The sequence below is a fragment of the Aplysia californica genome, unplaced genomic scaffold (genome assembly GCF_000002075.1).
Source record: "Aplysia californica isolate F4 #8 unplaced genomic scaffold, AplCal3.0 scaffold00971, whole genome shotgun sequence".
Classification (NCBI taxonomy): domain Eukaryota; kingdom Metazoa; phylum Mollusca; class Gastropoda; order Aplysiida; family Aplysiidae; genus Aplysia; species Aplysia californica.
In genome coordinates this window covers 196,942-202,318 of record NW_004798241.1, presented here as the reverse complement: position 1 = coordinate 202,318, position 5,377 = coordinate 196,942, and positions in this window count along the sequence as shown.

The following is a 5,377-nucleotide window of genomic DNA, read 5'->3' as shown; positions in this document are numbered from 1 at the left end:
AGTATTAGGTGTGTCCCGCGCGCTCATATGACCGTATGCAGTTGCGAGCGCCGCAAAACCCTATACTAAACAAACAAACAATACTCACATAGGAATTTAAAAAAAAAAAGAAACTAGAAAAACACCAACAACAAAAAAACACAAAGAAAAACAAAACTGATCGATATACTCCAGTCAGGCAATGTTTATTGTAGCAATCCTTTATACGAAGACCGATATATCAACAGCGAAATGAACCTATAATCATTAAGAAAAAGAAAGAGGCAAACAAAACAAATGGAAAATCAGTACCCCAAAACATAACCAAACATTCATTATAAACAAATTGTATTGTTTCATTGTCAAATGTACCTCACAGCTTCTGGGAAATATTTTCTTTTTTCCTTAACTTTACCAGTGGTTGAACATTGCTTCTCGGAACTTTCTGAAATAAAACACTCTGCCTCTAGGCTTTCTGTCTGTCCGAGTTGTTCGATGGTTCCAAGCCAGGTTTTTATGTCCCGTTCCCAGTTTCTATCCTGTTCCCTGCTCCTGTTAGGTCTCCCTCTTACTCCTCTCTTTCTCTTGCCTTCCACCTTTACTTCCAGAATATGCTTCCCAGACAGGGAAATAAAATCAAGTTAAAATACTCGACATCTGGTTTGTTTTAGTAAGAGTTTTTCAGCACTTGTAATACACTTGGTTCATATAAATGCCGAAGACTAAAAGATCAATAAACATAAAAATGAATGAGAAGGGATAAGGATCGATAGATGTTTGATATGAAAGAAGGAGTATACCACACCAGAGCACCCGCCAACCACCCATATACAGCAGAGTGGGGGATACAAAAATAGGGTCCCCTGTTTTGTCTCCCCACCATTTCCCCTACAAAAAAACCCCAGCATCCTCATCCACCCTGTAGTGGCGCTACTACCCCACTTGCAGGGAGCCACTCAAGCACCACAACCTCTTCCAGGTACGCGAGGCATCTGTTCTCAAGTCAAATTTGTTTGTTTGTTTTTGTTAGTTTAGTAGAGGTTTTACGGCGCTCGCAACTGCAAAAGGTCATATGAGCGCCAGAAGATTAGAGGTGTTACAAGAGAGTAACAAACATAAAAAAGAAGAAGGAGGGATAAGGACGATAGATGTTTCATAGGAAAGAAGAAGCAAACCACACCAGAGCACTCGCCAACCACCCACGTTTGTTTATGTGTTTCTTTGTTTGTTTGTTCGAGTGAAGAGAAGCACACAGACACAATAACTACACTCGTTTAGTGCTGGGAAAAGTAAGATAAACAGACAAAAACAACAGAGGGAAAGTTAAGAAGTAAAAGGACCTACCAGTGGCGCTCTCTAACCACCTGCTTTCAATCAAACTCAAAGCCTGTTTAATGTGCCCCACACGCTCATATAACCTTATGCAGTTGCGAGCACCGTAAAACACTTTAAAAAACAAAACAACAACAACAACACACACAAACAAAACAAAACAAACCCAAAGCCAAAATTCGTGATTTGCAACATTCCTTAAATCACATATTATTAATAACATTACAACCTGTTTCTTTGTAGAAAGATCTGAGGAATCATTCTAAGATAAGCATGGCCTTTATTTGTCCGTCACAAGACTTTATGGATGTACCCGACAGGCATGGTGCCATGGACACAGAACATCTTTAAAACATGACGTCACAAACACAAACATCCAAAACATGTGACATCACAGACATAAACATTCAAAAGATATGACGTAATTGGTAATCACAAAGACGTGACATCATCACGCGTATACCCTTAGTCTATAATACCACGAAACTATGAAGTCAGTAGATCTACATTCAAAAGACGAGGGCACAAGATTATGGATCTACAACCTCAAAATAAAATGTTATGGGTACAGTACATCCAAATGACACAGCGCCAATGAAACAACATGTCTCTTTAACTATGACATCATAATCATAAGCACAACCGGAAGATTTTGTTTTCAGTTTTAGTCAGAGTTTTAGTTACCGTATGAGTGCCGCGAAGATTTGAGGTGTTAACAGAGAGAAAAGAGGGAAGAGAGATCAGGGCGATAGGTGTTCGATACGAAATAAGGAGCCATCAACATCAGAGAACCCGCCAACCACCCACATTCTAAAGGCAAGACATTGAAAGACAGTTCAAAGTCATAACGTTACGTACACATCCCCTTGATCCAATTTTAGAGAAACCCAAAATACAGGATGTCAAGAACAGAACATTTTTTTGTTGACAAGATGGCACGATGGCATCCTGAAGGGGGAAGTATTCTTGTAAAAGTACGGACAAACAAATCCAGAACACGATTATCCCCCCCCCCACCCCCACCCCTCGGCCAGCCTTTGTGTAGATAATCGATAGGTCGTCAGTTCATTCTTCTTTTACTCACGACAAGCAAAGGATGCGCTCAGTCTGTCACGTTTTAAAGTGTCGATATAATAGACGAAAAACCCCCAACAAAAACAGCAAAACAAATAAATAAATAAAGTACGACAATTATTAATACATTGTAGTGAGGTATGAGTTCAACACCCCCTCAACACTGACATCCAACTTAAGCTATTTATAACCAATAAAGGGCAGTAATGGGGTTAGGATGATTTATAATTGAAGGGGTTAGTTCAAAAAGACTCCTAAGTGCCACCGACCTAAAAATAGAGACTTTCACTCCTGATCCAGGAAGGGAAGTTTCCACATCTATTTATAGCACCCCAAGGCCAATAACTCTCAAAACAAAGCCAAAATCACAACTTTTGTGGTGATTGCTTACAGAGCAAAAAGGCCCCTAACTCCAGTCTGGACTTAGGGGTTCTTTTGAATTGTCCTTTCTTTGTTTTCAAGATGGCGGCGACCATGAGCTCATCCTGATTTGCTCAACAGAAAATAAATTTGCCCTGTGTTCCAGCTACTATCCATGAGTGTGAAGCATTTAATATGATTTATTAACCCTTCCAGCCCCAGCCATTTTTGTGCACTCGCTAATCCCAGTCCCAACAAAGACAACAGTATTCAGAAAAAGAGACATATGCATTCTAAAAAGTGATGTAGTATCTTTGTAATGAGGTTTAGATATGACATAACAATCTTTAAAAGTAAATGAACAAATATTATGATTTCGAAAAATACGCAAATTCGGTACACCCTAAACTGAAAATATACGGTCTTGGGACGGTGGGAGGTACAAGCGCAACTGAAAATATACGCGCTTGGGGCTGGAAGGGTTAACTTAATTGAAAAACTCTACAGGCTTCTATATTACAAGTATTCTTTAAGTGAGAATTAAAACCTATGCAAATATGTTTTTGGAGTTAGGGCTTTTTTTGCCATTTCGATTTTAACATGCAGCAGTGGGCTAGACCCATGTAGTATAGTATCGTACAGTGAGTAGGCCTATTTGAGTGCACTGCATCGACACTAATCTTAAGTACCGGTGTCAGGCATTGTATAGTTAGTGTTAAGGTTGGTTCTAATGCACTACTGCTGTTTAGGACCCAACCCTATACTACCACTCTTATTACTCCACTCGCTTTTCAATACAATCCTATAAATATGCTCTCTCGGTTCAGCATCGCCTACATGTAGACCAGATACTAATCATATACTTTATTTCTTTTTTCTCTTTCTAAAACAGGGAATGGATGTAAACCTAGCGGCTACTACTTACTTTGCCTTTCCGGTTTTTATCGAAATCGGTTGACTTTCACGATTTATGCGAATACATGTATCTGGCAACATTTTCTTTTCCCAAACATCCGGTCTGTGTTGGAAGGAAAGAGAGAACAACAAAGAAGCCTGGGAGATGGCGTATCACGTTCTCTCAAAGAGTGAAGAGGCCATTGTGAAAGAAATAGACAAAGATTGCAAGAATAAGTGGAAGTATCAGTGGTTAGAAGATGTGGTGAATGTGACAATCAGTGGAGTAGATTTCCAAGCGATAGCATTGCCAAGGTAAACGTCAGTGGAAAAGCCTTATGCAAGTGGTGCAATTCGTTACTTACATACAAAGGAACGGGTACGAGTACATTGAAAGAACATCTGAGAATAGAGGCACACATCGTGCAGATCAAGACTCGGCAGTCGAATTACAGCCTTGAGAGCTTTGTCAACCCATCCAAAAAGGTATTCCCAATGTTCGGATTCCCTAAAGTTTCCCAAGTGCAAGAAGTAACATCAGATTCAAATGAGAAATATGGAGGAGGTGATACTAGATCTAGATCTAGCTCGAGTCAACCCAAGCCAGTGCCTATGATTCCGCTATCAGACAGGGTAGCCTCAATGGAAGCCATGATTCTCTCTGTAATGGCTCAGCATTCAATGCCTCTGATTTGCTCCTGTGCTTGTGGATGTAGCTAAAGCCTGCAGTACAGACCCACAGGCCCTGGCTTCCGTGCAATTAGGAGCATCTGCTGCTGCATACAAAATTAAATTTGGCCTTGCTAAGACAGTGAAACAGAAACTTGTGCAAGATCTACAGGTCTCCCCTTTCTCTCTAAATTATGTTGACGAGGCAACAAGTTCAAACACCAAAAAAGTGCTGTCTGCGTTGGTTAGCTACATGAAAGAACAGAGGATGAGGGTGTACCACTTAGCTTCTGTAGAGCTGAACAAAGCAGACTCAAATACTATCCATCAGGCCTTATGTGACATTTTTGAGGAACATAATCTGCCATGGGAAAATCTTGTTTCTCTTTTATGTGACTCGTGTGCAGTGATGAGAGGGCACGTAAATGGTGTAGAAACAAGACTTAGACAAGAGAAAGCGCCACATCTTCTTGACATTGATGGAGACACCTGCCATCACATGCAGAACATTTCAAAGAAGTTTTGCGCCCCATTTGGAGGAAAGCTGGAAAGTCTCTTCTCTCAGTTATACACTGACTTTAAGTGGTGTGCTGAGCACAAAATTATCTAACAGAGATCTGCAGTTTAATGAAAATTCCTTACACTTCCCCACAAATATATGCAGGAACGAAGTGGTTGTCATATTACGACAGATCCATTGGCACGCTTCAGATTCTTGATGCGTACAGGATTTTCTACTTCTCTTTCCTGTCAGAAACTGAGAGAAATGCATACCGTCCTGTCATGAAGGAGATCCTGGAGCAACATTCTGCTGATGCATCAGTCAGAAAACGTCTTTGTAAAATCATGGAGATCCTTTCTGTGAAGAAGTCAACAAAAGAAGGAAAAGCTAGGAAGCAGGCCATCATCAATTCTGTCTTCTACAATGCTAAAGAAACGTGGCAACTCCTTTATTTGTATTCGTCAGTTCTCAGCATCTTTAAGGAGTATGTGTGCTTCTTCCAGACGAAGTCTCCTATGGCTCATAAACTTCATGATTTTCAGCTTGAGTCCTTCAGAAAGTTCCTGT